Source organism: Triticum urartu, chromosome 4A, assembly GCF_056163025.1.
Source record: "Triticum urartu cultivar PI428250 chromosome 4A, HENAU_Tu73, whole genome shotgun sequence".
Lineage (NCBI taxonomy): Eukaryota > Viridiplantae > Streptophyta > Magnoliopsida > Poales > Poaceae > Triticum > Triticum urartu.
The window spans coordinates 488878425-488897657 of record NC_141876.1 but is presented as its reverse complement, the minus strand read 5'-3'; positions in this window follow the sequence as shown (position 1 = coordinate 488897657).

Here is a 19233-nt window from a genome sequence, read left to right as displayed (position 1 = left end):
CCCTCCCCTGCGCGTCTATATATACCCGCACACTCCCCAAACGACATACGAGAACGTGCAGGATAAAATATCTTTATCGTTGCGGACAGGAGAAGAGAAGAAAAAAAGAAACACACGCCTTATTACGTTCGCTGCACGCGTTCGCCCCGAACCCAAACCCTAGATCTGTTCCGGAACCTGCCATATATGCACGCACATATCCCAACGATTTTGAAAAAAAAACTCGCCCAGAAATGCAGATCCAAGCCCAGGAATCGGGCCCGTGCAAAGCCGGGGCTCCTCCTTTCCGACCCTGCTGCCGGATCTTTTTCGGCATGGGTGGCATACGCAGAACGAACTCCGTGCCCCCGCAAAAAAAAAAATCCAGGATCGAATTCGAATCGAAGACATCCAACCAACGACTGCATAATTCGGAACGAAAAGCAAAATCAGAGGCTGTGCTGCACTTACGGAGCTCTGTGGCTGGAGGGGCCGGAGAAGAGCTGTGGGGGGAGGAAATGGGTTGTTGGGGGCTAGCTAGGGCAGGGAGGGGCAACCACCTCGCGGTCCTATTTATAGGAACTCTCGTGTTTGCCACTGATAAGAGTGGTTGCTTATCGATCAGCCCGTGTGCGTCTCGAGATCTGCTTATCGGCTTATCCCGTCTGATAAGCGGTGTGTGATAGGCTGATCAGACGCGGGAGGTGGTGGTAGGGTCCATCGGGCTCCATCGCCATTAGCGCAAGGGAATCCGCGTTTGGATTTGCTTTTAATGAAGACGTGTCCAGTCTGTACCCAACAACTAAAAGACGCCTTTTAATGCTCTCCTCTCTCAAAGAAAATCGGCCTTTTCCATCTCTTACTATTATTATTATTTTGATTCGAAACTAGTATTTCTTATCTTACTATAGTATTATTATTAAGGAGAACACGCAAGGCAAGACAAATTAAGATATCAGGATTTGCCATTCCGTTCACAAATATTTTATTATCCATGTATTACCTCCGTCCTAAATTAGTTGTCTTAGATTTGTCTAGATACGGATCGCTAGATACATCCGTATTTGTCTAGAACAAGTCTAGATGCATCCGTATCTAGAAAAATCTAAAACAACTAAATAAGAACGGGTGAGTATTTGCTATCAATAAGGGGTGTTCGTGCAAACAAAAAAGGACCAAGAGACAAACGACCAAAACCCTAGCCACCGCCCCATCTATTCCCTTCCGTGGCCGCTAAGGCGCGTCGTCGGGCAAAGTTCATGCAGCCTTTGTCAGGCGGTGTGCTTAAGTTCATGCGGCAAAGGAGATGTGTGCTTAAGTGTCAGTCTTTGTCAGGCGGTGCTCAACGGTGGAGCTAGTGATCCAGCGCAACGATCTTCAACGGCAGCCTGGCCTAGCTGGGTCAACGGAGAAGAGGGAGTTTGTGCATGGTCCTAGACGGGGGGGGGGGGGGGGAGGAGAGCTCGACATTAGACCCGTACTTGACGTGCAGTGACATGAGTGATTTTTTTCAGGTTTTCTTTAGGGAGTCTTCAAGTTTGGTTTGGAACAACAAGACGGTGGTGTTGTTTCACTGTAGAAATAATGTGCTCCTTGTTTTTTTCCCTTTCATTGTCGTGCTTAACGTCGGTGGGCGTGGAGCCGTCTCTCCCGCAGGTCTTTCGAGATTCGATTAATTTAGGTTTTCGTTGGATCCATCTGGATTTATGGTTTTTGTTGCCTTCGAAATTTCTTCCAAGCCCTTATATGCGCTTTCTTCTCCGAGCCACTCGCCGTCAATGTAGAATGATGTCGTTGAAAAGAATGGAATGTTGTTTCGCTCTGCTGGATGCGTCGAATACCATATAAGATGCTCACTGAAAGTGCAACTATCTCTAGGTGGTTTTGGTAATTCATAACAACATATAGCTCATTGAGCTAATGCTATTCCAAGATGATCATTTCAGGAAAGCTCAATGATTGGCATGGCATGGATGTGAAAGTGGAACCCTCAAAATGCTAAGGACAAAGAATTGGCTCAAGCTCAAAAGCTCAAGACTCTTCATTTTATATTTTAGTGATCCAAGATCACATTGAGTCTTTAGGAAAAGCCAATACTATTAAGGAGGGATGAGTGTTGGAAATATGCCCTAGAGGCAATAATAAATTAGTTATTATTATATTTCCTTGTTCATGATAATCATTTATTATCCATGCTAGAATTGTATTGATAGGAAACTTAGATACATGTGTGGATACATAGACAACACCATGTCCCTAGTAAGCCTCTAGTTGACTAGCTCATTGATAAATAGATGGTTACGGTTTCCTGACCATGGACATTGGATGTCATTGATAACGGGATCACATCATTAGGAGAATGATGTGATGGACAAAGACCCAATCCTAAGCCTAGCACAAGATCATGTAGTTCGTATGCTAAAGCTTTTCTAATGTCAAGTATTATTTCCTTAGACCATGAGATTGTGCAACTCCCGGATACCGTAGGAGTGCTTTGGGTGTGCCAAACGTCACAACGTAACTGGGTGGCTATAAAGGTACACTACAGGTATCTCCGAAAGTGTCTGTTGGGTTGGCACGAATCGAGACTGGGATTTGTCACTCCGTGTAAACGGAGAGGTATCTCTGGGCCCACTCGGTAGGACATCATCATAATGTGCACAATGTGATCAAGGAGTTGATCACGGGATGATGTGTTACGGAACGAGTAAAGAGACTTGCCGGTAACGAGATTAAACAAGGTATCGGGATACCGACGATCGAATCTCGGGCAAGTATCGTACCGATAGACAAAGGGAATTGTATACGGGATTGATTAAGTCCTTGACATCGTGGTTCATTCGATGAGATCATCGTGGAACATGTGGGAGCCAACATGGGTATCTAGATCCCGCTGTTCGTTATTGACCGGAGAGTCATCTCGGTCATGTCTGCATGTCTCCCGAACCCGTAGGGTCTACACACTTAAGGTTCGGTGACGCTAGGGTTATAGAGATATTAGTATGCGGTAACCCAAAAGTTGTTCGGAGTCCCGAATGAGATCCCGGACGTCACGAGGAGTTCCGGAATGGTCCGGAGGTAAAGAATTATATATAGAAAGTGCTATTTCGGCCATCGGGACAAGTTTCGGGGTCACCGGTATTGTACCGGGACCACCGGAAGGGTCTCGGGGGGTCCACCGGGTGGGGCCACCTGCCCCGGGGGGCCACATGGGCTGTAGGGGGTGCGCCTTGGCCTATATGGGTCAAGGGCACCAGCCCCAAGAGGCCCATGCGCCAAGAATCAAGGGAGAGGAAGAGTCCTAAAGGGGGAAGGCACCTCCGAGGTGCCTTGGGGAGGATGGACTCCTCCCCCCCTTGGCCGCACCCTTCCTTGGAGGAAGGGGCAAGGCTGCGCCCTCCCCCTCTCCCTTGGCCCTATATATAGTGGGGGGAAGGGAGGGCAACCATACCTAAGCCCTAGCGCCTCCCTCTCCCTCCCATGACACATCTCCCTCCTCCCGCAGCGCTTGGCGAAGCCCTGTTGGAATCCCGCTACTTCCACCACCACGCCGTCGTGCTGCTGGATCTCCATCAACCTCTCCTTCCCCCTTGCTGGATCAAGAAGGAGGAGACGTCGCTGCTACGTACGTGTGTTGAACGCGGAGGTGCCGTCCGTTCGGCGCTAGGATCATCGGTGATTTGGATCACGACGAGTACGACTCCATCAACCCCGTTCTCTTGAACGCTTCCGTGCGCGATCTACAAGGGTATGTAGATCCACTCCTCCCTCGTTGCTAGATGACTCCATAGATAGATCTTGGTGACACGTAGGAAAAATTTGAATTTATGCTACATTCCCCAACAGTGGCATCATGAGCTAGGTCTATGCGTAGTTTCTATGCACGAGTAGAACACAAAGTAGTTGTGGGCGTTGATTTTGTTCAATATGCTTGCCGTTACTAGTCTTATATTGATTCGGCGGCATCGTGGGATGAAGCGGCCCGGACCGACCTTACACGTACTCTTACGTGAGACTGGTTCCACCGATTGATATGCACTAGTTGCATAAGGTGGCTAGCGGGTGTCTGTCTCTCCTACTTTAGTCGGATCGGATTCGATGAAAAGGGTCCTTATGAAGGGTAAATAACAATTGGCATATCACGTTGTGGTCTTTGCGTAGGTAAGAAACGTTCTTGCTAGAAACCCATAGCAGCCACGTAAAACATGCAAACAACAATTAGAGGACGTCTAACTTGTTTTTGCAGGGTATGCTATGTGATGTGATATGGCCAAAGGATGTGATGAATGATATATGTGATGTATGAGATGATCATGTTCTTATAATAGGAATCACGACTTGCATGTCGATGAGTATGACAACCGCAGGAGCCATAGGAGTTGTCTTAATTTATTTATGACCTACGTGTCAACATAAACGTCATGTAATTACTTTACTTTATTGCTAACTGTTAGCTGTAGTAGTAGAAGTAATAGTTGGCGAGACAACTTCATGAAGACACAATGATGGAGATCATGATGATGGAGATCATGGTGTCATGCCGGTGAAGATGATGATCATGGAGCCCCGAAGATGGAGATCAAAAGGAGCAATATGATATTGGCCATATCATGTCACTATTTGATTGCATGTGATGTTTATCATGTTTATACATCTTATTTGCTTAGAACGACGGTAGTAAATAAGATGATCCCTCATTAAAATTTCAAGAAGTGTTCTCCCCTAACTGTGCACCGTTGCTAAAGTTCATCGTTTCGAAGCACCACGTGATGATCGGGTGTGATAGATCCTTACGTTCACATACAACGGGTGTAAGACAGTTTTACACATGCAAAACACTTAGGGTTAACTTGACAAGCCTAGCATGTACAGACATGGCCTCGGAACACAGAGACCGAAAGGTCGAGCATGAGTCGTATGGTAGATACGATCAACATGAAGATGTTCACCGATGATGACTAGTCCGTCTCACGTGATGATCGGACACGGCCTAGTTGACTCGGATCATGTAATCACTTAGATGACTAGAGGGATGTCTATCTGAGTGGGAGTTCATAAGATGAACTTAATTATCCTGAACATAGTCAAAAGGTCTTCGCAAATTATGTCGTAGCTCGCACTTCAGTTCTACTGTTTAGTTATGTTCCTAGAGAAAATTTAGTTGAAAGTTGATAGTAGCAATTGTGCGGACTAGGTCCGTAAACTGAGGATTGTCCTCATTGCTTCATAGAAGGCTTATGTCCTTAATGCACCGCTCAGTGTGCTGAACCTCGAACGTTGTCTGTGGATGTTGCGAACATCTGACATACACATTTTGATAACTACGTGATAGTTCAGTTAAACGGTTTAGAGTTGAGGCACCAAAGACGTTTTGAAACATCGCGAAACATATGAGATGTTTCGAGGGCTGAAATTGGGATTTCAGGCTCATGCCCACGTCAAGAGGTATAAGACCTCCGACGATTTTCTTAGCCTGCAAACTAAGGAGAAAAGCTCAATTGTTGTGCTTGTGCTCAGATTGTCTGAGTACAACAATCGCTTGAATCGAGTGGGAGTTGATCTTCCAGATGAAATAGTGATGGTTCTCCGAAGTCATTACCACCAAGCTGCTAGAGCTTCGTGATGAACTATGATATATCAGGGACATATATGATGATCCTTGAGATATTCGCGATGTTTGACACCGCGAAAGTAGAAATCAAGAAGGAGCATCAATTGTTGATGGTTGGTGAAACCACTAGTTTCAAGAAGGGCAAGGGAACAAAGGAATACTTCATGAAACGGCAATTCAGCTGCTGCTCTAGTGAAGAAACCCAAGGTTGAACCCAAACCCGAGACTGAGTGCTTCTGTAATAAGGGGAACAGCCACTGGAGCAGAATTACCCTAGATACTTGGTAGATGAGAAGGCTGGCAAGGTCGATAGAAGTATATTGGATATACATTGTGTTAATGTGTACTTTACTAGTACTCCTAGTAGCACCAGGGTATTAGATACCGGTTCGGTTGCTAAGTGTTAGTAACTCGAAATAAAAGCTACGGAATAAACGGAGACTAGCTAAAGGTGAGCTGACGATATGTGTTGGAAGTGTTTCCAATGTTGATATGATCAAGCATCGCATGCTCCCTCTACCATCGAGATTGGTGTTAAACCTAAATAATTGTTATTTGGTGTTTGCGTTGAGCATAGACATGATTGGATTACGTCTATCGCAATACGTCTATTCATTTAAGGAGAATAATGGTTACTCTGTTTATTTGAATAATACCTTCAATGGTCTTACACCTAAAGTGAATGGTTCATTGAATCTCGATCATAGTGATACACATGTTCATGTCAAAAGATATAAGATAGTAATGATAGTACCACCTACTTGTGGCACTGCCACGTAAGTCATATCGGTATAAAACGCATGAAGAAGCTCCATGTTGATGGATCTTTGGGCTCACTCGTTTTTGAAAAGTTTGAGGCATGCGAACCATGTCTATTGGTGTATATGCATGAAGAAACTCCATGCAAATGGAGCGTTTGGACTCACTTGATTTTGAATCACTTGAGACATGCAAATCATACCACATGGGCAAGATGACTGAAAGCCTCGTTTTCAGTAAAATGGAACTAGAAAGCAACTTGTTGGAAGTAATACATTTTGATGTGTGCAGTCCAATGAGTGGTGAGGCATGTAGTGGATATCGTTATGTTCTTACTTCATAGATGATTTGAGTAAATGTTGAGTATATTTACTTGATGAATCACGAGTCTGAATTATTGAAAGGTTCAAGTAATTTCAGGGTGAAGTTGAAAGATCGTCGTGACAAGAGGATAAAAGATCTATGATATGATCATAGAGATGAATATCTGAATTACGAGTTTGGCACAAAATTAAGACATTGTGGAAATTGTTTCACAACTAATACAGCCTGGAACACCATAGTGTGATGGTGTGTCCGAACATCATAACTACACCCTATTGGATATGATGCATACCATGATGTCTCTTATCGAATTACCACGATAGTTTATGGGTTAGGCATTAGAGACAACCACATTCACTTTAAATAGGGCACCACGTAATTCCGATGATATGACACCGTATGAACTATGGTTTAGAGAAACCTAAGCTGTCATTTCTTAAAAGTTTGGGGCTGCGACGCTTATGTGAAAAAGTTTCAGGCTGATAAGCTCGAACCCAAAGCGGATAAATACATCTTCATAGGACACCCAAAACAGTTGGGTATACCTCCTGTCTCAGATTCGAAAGCAATAAGGGATTGTTTCTAGAATCGGGTCCTTTCTCGAGGAAAAGTTTCTCTCGAAAGAATTGAGTGGGAGGATGGTGGAGACTTTATGAGGTTATTGAGCCGTCACTTCAACTAGTGTGTGGCAAGGCACAGGAAGTTGTTCCTGTGGCACCTACACTAATTGAAGTGGAAGCTTATGATAGTGATCATGAAACTTCAGATCAAGTCACTACCAAACCTCGTAGGATGACAAGGATGCGTACTACTTCAGAGTGGTACGTAATCCTGTCTTGGAAGTCATGTTGCTAGACAACAATGAACCTACGAGCTATGGAGAAGCGATGGTGGGCCTGGATTCCAAAATGGCTCGAGGCCATAAAATCCGAGAGAGGATCCATGTATGGAAACAAAGTGTAGACTTTGGCAGAACAGCTCGATGGTCGTAAGGCTGTTGAGTGCAGATGGATTTTAAAAGGAAGACGGACAATGATGGTAGGTATCACCATTAAGAAAGCTCGACTTGTCGTTAAGATGTTTTCCGACAAGTTCAAGGAGTTGACTACGATGAGACTTTCTCACTCATAGCGATGCTAAGAGTCTGTTGGAATTATATTAGTGATTACTGCATTATTTATGAAATCTTGCAGATAGGATGTCAAAACATTGTTTCCTCGACGATTTTGAGGAAAGGTTGTATGTGATACAAACCGGAAGGTTTTGTCAATCCTGAAAGATGCTAATAAGTATGCAAAGCTCCAGCAATCCTTCTAAGGACTGGAGTAAGCATCTCGGAGTTGGAATGTATGCTTTGATAAGATGATCAAAGTTTTGGGTGTATACAAAGTTTATGAGAAACTTGTATTTCCAAAGAAGTGAGTGGGAGCACTATAGAATTTCTGATGAGTATATGTTGTTGACATATTATGGATCAGAAATGATGTAGAATTTCTGGAAAGCATATAGGGTTATTTGGAAAGTGTTTTTTCAATGGAAAGCCTGGATTAAGCTACTTGAACATTGAGCATCAAGATCTATAAGGATAGATAAAAACGCTTAAATGAGCACATACCTTGACATGATCTTGAAGGTGTTCAAGATGGATCAATTCTTGCCTGAGTTGTAAGGTATGAAGTTAAGACTTAAAGCTCGACCGCGGCAGAAGAAAGAGGAAGGACGAAGGTCGTCCCCTATGCTTTTATCATAGGCTCTCTACAGTATGCTATGCTGTGTACCGCACCTGAAGTGTGCCTTGCCATGAGTTAGTCAAGGGGTACAAGAGTGATCCGATAATGGATCACAGGACAGCGGTCAAAGTTATCCTTAGTAACTAGTGGACTAAGGAATTTTCTCGATTATGGAGGTGGTAAAAGAGTTCGTCGTAAAGGGTTACGCCGATGCAAACTTTGACACTAATCCAGATTATTCTGAGTAGTAAACTGGATTCGTATAGTAGAACAGTTATTTGGAATAGCTCCAAATGTAGCGTAGTAGTTGCATCTACAAGATGACATAAGAAATTTGTGAAGTACATACGGATCTGAAAGATTCAGACCCGTTGACTATAACATCTCTCACAAGCATAACATGATCAAACCCAGAACTCATCGAGTGTTAATCACATGGTAATGTGAACTAGATTATTGACTCTAGTAAACTCTTTGGGTGTCAGTCACATGGGGATGTGACCTTGAGTGTTAATCACATATTGATGTGAACTGGATTATTGACTCTAGTGCAAGTGGGAGACTGTTGGAAACATGCCCTAGAGGCAATAATAAATTAGTTATTATTATATTTCCTTGTTCATGATAATCATTTATTATCCATGCTAGAATTGTATTGATAGGAAACTCAGATACATGTGTGGATACATAGACAACACCATGTCCCTAGTAAGCCTCTAGTTGACTAGCTCGTTGATCAATAGATGGTTACGGTTTCCTGGCCATGGACATTGGATGTCATTGATAACGGGATCACATCATTAGGAGAATGATGTGATGGACAAAGACCCAATCCTAAACCTAGCACAAGATCATGTAGTTCGTATGCTAAAGCTTTTCTAATGTCAAGTATTATTTCCTTAGACCATGAGATTGTGCAACTCCCGGATACGTAGGAGTGCTTTGGGTGTGCCAAACGTCACAACGTAACTAGGTGGCTATAAAGGTACACTACAGGTATCTCCGAAAGTGTCTGTTGGGTTGGCACGAATCGAGACTGGGATTTGTCACTCCGTGTAAACGGAGAGGTATCTCTGGGCCCACTCGGTAGGACATCATCATAATGTGCACAATGTGATCAAGGAGTTGATCACGGGATGATGTGTTACAGAACGAGTAAAGAGACTTGCCGGTAACGAGATTGAACAAGGTATCGGGATACCGATGATCGAATCTCGGGCAAGTATCGTACCGATAGACAAAGGGAATTGTATACGGGATTGATTAAGTCCTTGACATCGTGGTTCATCTGATGAGATCATCGTGGAACATGTGGGAGCCAACATGGGTATCCAGATCCCGCTGTTGGTTATTGACCGGAGAGTCATCTCGGTCATGTCTGCATGTCTCCCGAACCCGTAGGGTCTACACACTTAAGGTTCGGTGACGCTAGGGTTATAGGGATATTAGTATGCGGTAACCCGAAAATTATTCGGAGTCCCAGATGAGATCCCAGACGTCACGAGGAGTTCCGGAATGGTCCGGAGGTAAAGAATTATATATAGGAAGTGCTATTTCGGCCATCGGGACAAGTTTCGGGGTCACCGGTATTGTACCGGGACCACCGAAAGGGTCCCGGGGGGTCCACCGGGTGGGGCCACCTGCCCCGGGGAGCCACATGAGCTGTAGGGGGTGCGCCTTGGCCTATATGGGCCAAGGGCACCAGCCCCAAGAGGCCCATGCGCCAAGAATCAAGGGAGAGGAAGAGTCCTAAAGGGGGAAGGCACCTCCGAGGTGCCTTGGGGAGGATGGACTCCTCCCCCCCTTGGCCGCACCCTTCCTTGGAGGAAGGGGCAAGGCTGCACCCTCCCCCTCTCCCTTGGCCCTATATATAGTGGGGGGAAGGGAGGGCAACCATACCTAAGCCCTGGCGCCTCCCTCTCCCTCCCATGACACATCTCCCTCCTCCCGCAGCGCTTGGCGAAGCCCTGTTGGAATCCCGCTACTTCCACCACCACGCCGTCGTGCTGCTGGATCTCCATCAACCTCTCCTTCCCCCTTGCTGGATCAAGAAGGAGGAGACGTCGCTGCTCCGTACATGTGTTGAACGCGGAGGTGCCGTCCGTTCGGCGCTAGGATCATCGGTGATTTGGATCACGACGAATACGACCCCATCAACCCCGTTCTCTTGAACGCTTCCGCGCGCGATCTACAAGGGTATGTAGATCCACTCCTCCCTCGTTGCTAGATGACTCCATAGATAGATCTTGGTGACACGTAGGAAAATTTTGAATTTATGCTACGTTCCCCAACAATGAGGTGTTGCTTAATGAGCCTCTTGCTTCATGTGCTTAGTGATATGCTCCAAAACCCTCAACTACTTTCCCATATCCACATATGACCTAAACCCTAAGCCAAACTCGGTCCTACCGATTCTTCCTATCCGGCGCCACCGAGTTTCACTTGTCATTAGCCACTGCCAAACCCTAGCAATTCGGTCCTACCGATAGGGATCTCGGTCTCACCGAGATGGGGTTGCAAACTCTCTGTTTCCCTTTCGTAACTTTTCGGTCCCACCAAAAGAGCGAATCGGTCCCACCGAGATTGCAATGTAAACTCAGTGTTTCCCCTTTGAAACTTTTCGGTCTCACCGAGTCCCACTCGGTCTCACCGAAAGAGCAAATCGGTCCCACCGAGTTTTCCTGACCAACTCTCTGGTTAGCTAATTACCAAATTTGGTCTCACCGAGTTTGCGTAATTGGTCTCACCGAGATTACGTTATGCCCAAACCCTAACCATATCGGTCCTACCGAGTTGCATGTCAGTCCCACCGAAAATCACTAACGGTCACTAGGTTTACATTTTCGGTCCGACCGAGTTTATTGATTCGGTCCCACCGAGATTGGAAAACTGTGTAACGGTTGGATTTTGTGTGGAGGCTATATATACCCCTCCACCTTCTTCTCATTAGAGGAGAGAGCCATCAGAACACACACATCATTCCAACTCATATGTTCTGAGAGAGAACCACCTACTCATGTGTTGAGACCAAGACATTCCATTCCTACCATATGAATCTTGATCTCTAGCCTTCCCAAGTTGCTTTCCACTCAAACCCTCTTTCCACCAAATCCAAATCCTATGAGAGAGAGTTGAGTGTTGGGAAGACTATCATTTGAAGCACAAGAGCAAGGAGTTCATTGCCTACACACCATTTGTTACTTCTTGGAGAGTGGTGTCTCCTAGATTGGCTAGGTGTCACTTGGGAGCCTCCGACAAGATTGTGGAGTTGAACCAAGGAGTTTGTAAGGGCAAGGAGATCGCCTACTTCGTGAAGATCTACCGCTAGTGAGGCAAGTCCTTCGTGGGCGATGGCCATGGTGGGATAGACAAGGTTGATTCTTCGTGGACCCTTTGTGGGTGGTTGCTTCTTCGTGGACCCTTCGTGGGTGGAGCCCTGTGTGGACTCGCGCAACCGTTGCCCTTGGGTGGAGCCCTGTGTGGACTCGCGCAACCGTTACCCTTCGTGGGTTGAAGTCTCCATCAACGTGGATGTAGGATAGCACCACCTATCCGAACCACGGGAAAAACATCCGTGTCTCCAATAGCGTTTGGATTCTCCAAACCCTTCCCTTTACATTCTTGCAAGTTGCATGCTTTACTTTCCGCTGCCAATATACTCTTTGCATGCTTGCTTGAATTATGTGATGATTGCTTGACTTGTTCCAAAATAGCTAAAATCTGCCAAGAAATAAAATTGGGAAAAGGCTAAGTTTTTATTTGGTCAAGTAGTCTAATCACCCCCTCTAGACATACTTCCGATCCTACAAGTGGTATCAGAGCTTTGGTATCCATTTGCTTGATCTCCATAGCTTTTGGTGGTCATAGCCTTGGTTTCACAACCTAGGAGAGTATGGCGTCTAGCGAGGTAAATTATCACCGTAGAGGTCCTTACTTTGATGGTACTAATTTTGCTAGTTGGAAACATAAAATGAAAATGCATATTCTTGGACATAACCCCGCCGTTTGGGCTATTGTGTGTGTTGGTTTGCAAGGTGATTTCTTTGATGGGAGAGAACCGAACCGTGAAGCTACCGCGGATGAGTTGAAGATGTTGCAATACAATGCTCAAGCTTGTGATATTCTCTTCAACGGATTGTGCCCCGAAGAATTCAACAAAATCAGCTGCCTTGAGAATGCAAAGGAAATTTGGGACACTTTGATTGATATGCACGAAGGTACCGACTCCGTCAAGGAATCCAAGTTGGATGTGCTCCAAAGCCAACTTGACAAGTTCAAGATGAAGGATGGTGAAGGTGTCGCTGAAATGTACTCTAGGCTTGCTCTCATCACAAATGAGATTGCCGGCTTAGGAAGTGAAGAGATGACCGATAGATTCATCATCAAGAAGATCCTAAGAGCCTTGGATGGAAAATATGATACCGTGTGCACATTGATCCAAATGATGCCCAATTACAAAGATCTCAAGCCAACGGAGGTGATTGGAAGAATTGTTGCTCATGAGATGTCACTTAAGGATAAAGAGGAACTTCACAACAAATCAAGTGGTGCCTATAAAGCCTCATGTGAAGCCCCTACATCATCAAGTGAGAAACAAGACTTCAATAAAGAATTGAGCTTAATGGTGAAGAACTTCAACAAGTTCTACAAGAGTAGAAGCAAAGATAGAAGCTCCAAGTCAAGGTCCTACAATGACAAAAGATCTTCTAGTCGAGAGCGAAACTGTTACAATTGTGGAAGGCCCGGACACTATTCCAATGAGTGTACGGCTCCCTACAAGAGAAGAGAAGATTCTCCAAAAAGAAGAAGCAAAGGATCACCACCAAGAGAGAGAAGGAGTAGAGATGATCGTTATGAACGAAGATACTCACGGAGAAGCAAGGATTCGGAAAGGAAGGAAAAATCATCAAGGAGCTACACAAGACGAAGACATCAAGCTCATGTTGGTGAATGGGTATCCGGCTCCGACTCCGACAGCCACTCCGAGAAAAGTTATCACTCCGACTCCGAAGATACTCAAGATGAAGGTGTTGCCGGTCTAGCACTTGTGTCAACCAACTCCTACGACATATTTGACTCACCAAATGAAGGAATTGGAAGATGCTTCATGGCCAAAGGTCCTAAGGTAACACACCCCGAGTATGTTGATTTCAATAGTGATGAAGATGACTTGTTAGGTGATGATTTGCTTGGTGACAACTCTAGTGATGAATACTATGATGAAAGACCAATTAATCATGCTAATCAAGATAAAACGAATGACAATGATAAGGAGAAGATTGAGGCTCTAACTAAAGAACTAAAAACTCTTAAGTTAGCTCATGACACTATCTTCGAAGATCATCGAGAACTTTTAAGAGCTCATGAGAAACTATGCTTTAAAAAGCTCAATCTTGAGCAAGAGCATGAGTTCTTAAAGGCAATCAATGATGATCTCCGCAAGAAAAGTTCTTCTTACATTGCCAAGCGTTTACTCTTATCCACTTACATGCCTCAGGTCAAGTCTAACAAGAAAGATTCTTCCTCTAGTAGTAACAATGATCATGCTAAATCCAATATTGTTGCTTCTAGTAGCTCTCTTGATTCCACTAATGATTCTCTTAGCCAAGTTACACTTGAGCAAGAAAATAGTTTATTGAAGGGAATTATAGAGAAAGGAGTGTACAAAAGCCTTGCCGGGAGTAAGCAATTCGAGGAAATTGTGCGCAAGCAAGGAATGCACCGGAAGAATCAAGGTGTTGGTTTTGAACGAAAGTTCAATGCCAATGGAGTTGAGTGGGAAGAAGATCAATACCCCAAGACAAAGTTTGTCCCTCAACAAGAGAAGTATACTTCTTTCAAGGGGACACAAGCTCAAGATGATCTTCCACCACAAGACTACGAGCAAAAAGGCAAGGACAAGCTTCAAGAGGAAATTGATGCATTTGAAGAAGCTCCTAAGACCTTAGTCAAGTGGATTCCCAAGACTACTTCAAGTTCCACTTCATCAAGTACGACTACAACTCCAAGGATTCCCATCAAGATGATGTGGATCCAAAAGAAGAAGAACTAGAGAGTTCTTGAGGGTGACTCCGCCAACATACTTCACTCTTATCATTTTGGCAAGAACAAGTACAATCAACTTCCACATCTTGCACTAGTTCAAGGAGTCACAAACCCTCTTGTTGGTAAGACAAGGGACAAGGTAACCTAAAAGTTTTCATGGACATCATCTTTTGTGTGCATCACTCCATGTCTATGGATATCCTTGTTTGTTCCTTGTGGGACTAACCCATGTAGGTATTGAAAGTGCAATTCACTCAAATGGGTAGCTCCAAGAGATCTACATCAACATTGAGCATCCACATCTTCAATATCTACATGAAGTCATCATCGACAAAACCCAAGGTTAGTTCATCCCTCTTAGGGGGGATATCACATCTAGGGGGAGCTTTACTCTAAGACTTGAGCTAAAGCAACTTTAAAGATGTGAACACAACAATGCTTTATGTAAAAGTGGTAACCCCACTTGAGCTTAAACGATGAGTATGACCTATGATCAAGTGTTCTCACTTGACTCCTAAGTCAATATACTCATATATAGATGACCTACTCATCGCAAATTGCTTGATAGATGCTAGAATTGGTTGTGCATGCCTTGCCACATATTTCATTTGCCATCTTATTGAGTGAGCATGCTGGTTGCATATTTTACTCATTCGAGGACATCCACTTGTTGTTTTGATTGTTTGGTTTTATCTTCTTTTGCCAAGTGGATGGACAAGAATGCCTAAGAACCTCCTCTAGCTATCTATGCTTTTCTCGTCTCAAACTCTATTCATGCTGCATCACAAAATTTGATCAAGTCAGATTCGAACCACTCTGTGTGAGGAGCGCTTGGAGTCCCCGATTCGTCATAGACTTAAACTTCCAAAACCTCTTTATGATTCTCGATCTGACCGATACCCCACTTTCGGTCCTACCGAGATCATTAAGTTGATCTAGGTTTTCGATCTCGGTGCAACCGATTTGAACCTTTCGGTCACACCGAGTTTCAGTAACTGCACGCAGTTATGAATCTCGGTGCCACCGAGTCGTTCCACTCGGTCACACCGACAGGGTCGGGCTATATATAGTCACGGGCAAAATTTGGAAATTTCTTTGAACCCCTTCGCCCGCGCGATAGCCTGCTCTGCCCTCGTGGTCTCCGGATCGTCTTCTCGCCGCCAGCAGCCTCCAGTCGCTGGTCTCCGTCGCCGTCAACGGGAATTCTGCCCCGCCGTTGCCGCTGTAGCAAGTCCCCGCCGAACTAGGGTATGGACTTGATCTTTGTGCTATTCCTCAATCTGATTCCTAGCACATTGTGATCATATTGTTTCTAGCCACGTTTGATAAACTTCTATCCAGTCAAAACGCTCATAGATTAGGTTTGATTCAAAAATTCTAGGTTTAGGTTTCCGCCGAAACTATCTCGGACCCACCGAGTTGAAAAACTCGGTCCCACCGATTTGGCTTACGCCATTGCACAAGTGAGACTCGGTCTGACCGAGAATTACTTATCGGTGTGACCGATTTTTGAACTCAGTGAAACCCTAGCAGTCTCGGTGCCACCGAACTGTGACTCGGTCCTACCGAGTTCACTAGTTTAGGTTCCAAAACTGCTTCGGTATCACCGAGTTTGAAAATCGGTAGATCCGAGATGATTTCAGTGGGAAACTAAAACTAAGTTTTTGGATCATTCTTTTTGCAAAAATCTCTGCATTTTGTGATGCTCATCCACTCTAACTCTTCTATAATCTATTCACAGGGTCAGCAGTCAGTTTGCAGCATGTCTGATCACAGTGATAGCCAAAATATGTCAGAGCAGCAAGTGGTGATGAGTGAGGGCACTAGTCCCTCCAGTTCATCTGATGAAGGCAGCAGGAGCACTCCCAGTAACTTGCCAAAGGCTGCCACAAGACAAAGGAAGAAGAGGACTTCAGATTCCGAAGATGAGGACTATCTGGTAGAGGAAGAGGCCACTTCCAAGAGAGTTGAGCCAGCTCAAGGCACTAAGCCAGGCCTGAAAATCAAAAAGCCAGCAGGCAGGCAGCCCATGTCAACCCTCAACTGAGAAGCCCACTCCCCAAGAGCCAGTTGAAGCTGAGGGCAAGAAAAGGAAGGAAAGGGTGAAGAAGACTGTTGCCAGAGTGCTTGGCAAAGCTTCCATCATGGAAGAAGAAGAGGAAGAAGAGGTAGGTGCACCAGCACCCAAGGCACCCAAACTGATGGGTGATGCCATTAGGTCAGGGGCTACTGCATCTAAGCCCAAAGCTGCCTCCAAGCCAAAGCCTAAGAGAAATACAAGGAGCATTCCTGCAGCTGAGAAGAACAAGGCCCCAGTGCCTGAGACTGTTGCTGAGGATGAGGAAGAGAATGTCCTGAGAAAGCTAAAGCCCAAGATCCCAGACCACAACGATGCTCATCCTGTGGCTGAGGACATGAAGCTCAGGAGAGATTCAGGGCTAAGGAAATGGAGAGAAGCAGACCCATATGCTTCAAGGAGAAGGACTGCCGTGGACTACAGGTTTCACACCAAGGAGCAGCAGGATTTCTATGAGACTGTGCTGTTAGATAAGAAGCCCATTGTCTGTGATATGCGTTGGGTTGATTGGACATACATCAAGGACAATGAGGAGCACTATCCTGGAGTGCAAGACAGCTTCATAGCTTGTGGAGTAGCTGACTTTGTTGGGCAGAAGCTCACAAAGTGGAACGAGGAACTCATCATGCAGTTCTACTCCACAGCTCACTTTTATCCAGATGGGAGGATCACATGGATGTCTGAGGGTACAAGGTACCAATCTACAGTGGCTGAGTGGGCACAGATCATTAATGCCCCAGAGGAGCAAGATGAAGACTTGGATATCTATGCCAAGAAGAAGATGGACCACAACTCCATGTCCAATATGCACAAGGAAATTCCCAATGAAGCTCTTGACACCTTCAAGTTTGGCTCTGTGCATTACCTTCTGTCAGGACTGCCTACGATCAATTGGATACTAAGGCACACCTTATTGCCTAAGTCTGGAGATCACAAGATGATCAGAGGCCATGCTATCAACTTGCTACATGTGTTTGATGTGCCTCAGAAGTTCAAGGTGATGAGCCTCATAGTGGAAACAATCAAGAGGACTGCAGCAGATCAGAAGAGGAGTTGCGGATATGCCCCTCAGATTCAGGAGCTCATCAACTCCAAGATGGGCACGGGCATATATCTATTGGATAAGGAACATTTGCCCATCCGTCCAGATTTTGAGGATAACCAAGTGATCATGACTGAGAACGAGCCATCATCTGCCCAAGCATTTGCAAAGAAGGAGAAGGCGAGGAAGGAGAAAGCTGCCAAGATGCCTACTCAAGAGGAGGCATCTGAGTACTTCTTGAAGACCAAACAAGAGCAGCTTGGTTACTTGATTGCATCCACGCTGAGGATTGAGCAAAGTCTGGCCACCCTCACTCAGAATCAGCAGAGCCTAGAGAGAATCATGGAACAGAAGTTCTATGACTTGGATGACAAGGTAACGGAAGTTCAATCTGCAGTGGAGCAGCTCCAGGAGGACATGCAGGAGAGGAGAGGCAGGACTACTACTCATGCCTTTTCCAGAGTGCCAAGAGGCCCGAGGTCATCTGCCGTGCCAGTTGCTGACACAAGAGCCACCACTTCAGCACCAGCTACAGCCTCAGCTCCAGCATCTACTTCAGCTCCAACTCCAGCGACTACTTCAGCATCTACCGAAGCCTTCGTCCTTGGAGTGATCCGGACTCCACCACCACCTGAAGATCAAGCCTGAGCGTCGATCTAGTGCTATGCATTTTCTAGGAACTTTTTGGTAACTTGTTGCCAAAGGGGGAGAAGATGTATAGATCATAGGCTTCGAGAGAGAGAGTGTTGCTTTTCTCTCTTGCTTTATTTGGTGGTTTTTCGAACACTTGTTTGCTTTTGTGTGCTTTTGAGATACTACGTCATTATTTGTGAGACATTGATGATCATGTGTTTGATCATAAGCTACACTTAATGTTTGCTTAATATTATCATCTTATCTATCTTGTGTGATCATTCACTTTTCTTGGTGATGAGTGCATGTATTTCATTCTTATCATTTTGAGCGCTCCACCAAGATGTATGTGACATGGAAGAGTAACCCATGACTCTAACTCTTTGTGCATTTGCAGTCCAAAGCAAATTTTAAATATGCACAAATTTAGGGGGAGCTCTTACTTATCACATACTTCTCAAAGCGACGATATATTTCATGATTATTATCTTTTGTCGAAGCTTTGATCTACATGTTGTCATCAATTACCAAAAAGGGGGAGATTGAAAGTGCAACTATCCCTAGGTGGTTTTGGTAATTCATAACAACATATAGCTCATTGAGCTAATGCTATTCCGAGATGATCATTTCAGAAAGCTCAATGATTGGCATGGCATGGATGTGAAAGTGGAACCCTCAAAATGCTAAGGACAAAGAATTGGCTCAAGCTCAAAAGCTCAAAACTCTTCATTTTATATTTTAGTGATCCAAGATCACATTGAGTCTTTAGGAAAAGCCAATACTATTAAGGAGGGATGAGGTGTTGCTTAATGAGCCTCTTGCTTCATGTGCTTAGTGATATGCTCCAAAACCCTCAACTACTTTCCCATATCCACATATGACCTAAACCCTAAGCCAAACTCGGTCCTACCGATTCTTCCTATCCGGCGCCACCGAGTTTCACTTGTCATTAGCCACTGCCAAACCCTAGCAATTCGGTCCTACCGATAGGGATCTCGGTCTCACCGAGATGGGGTTGCAAACTCTCTGTTTC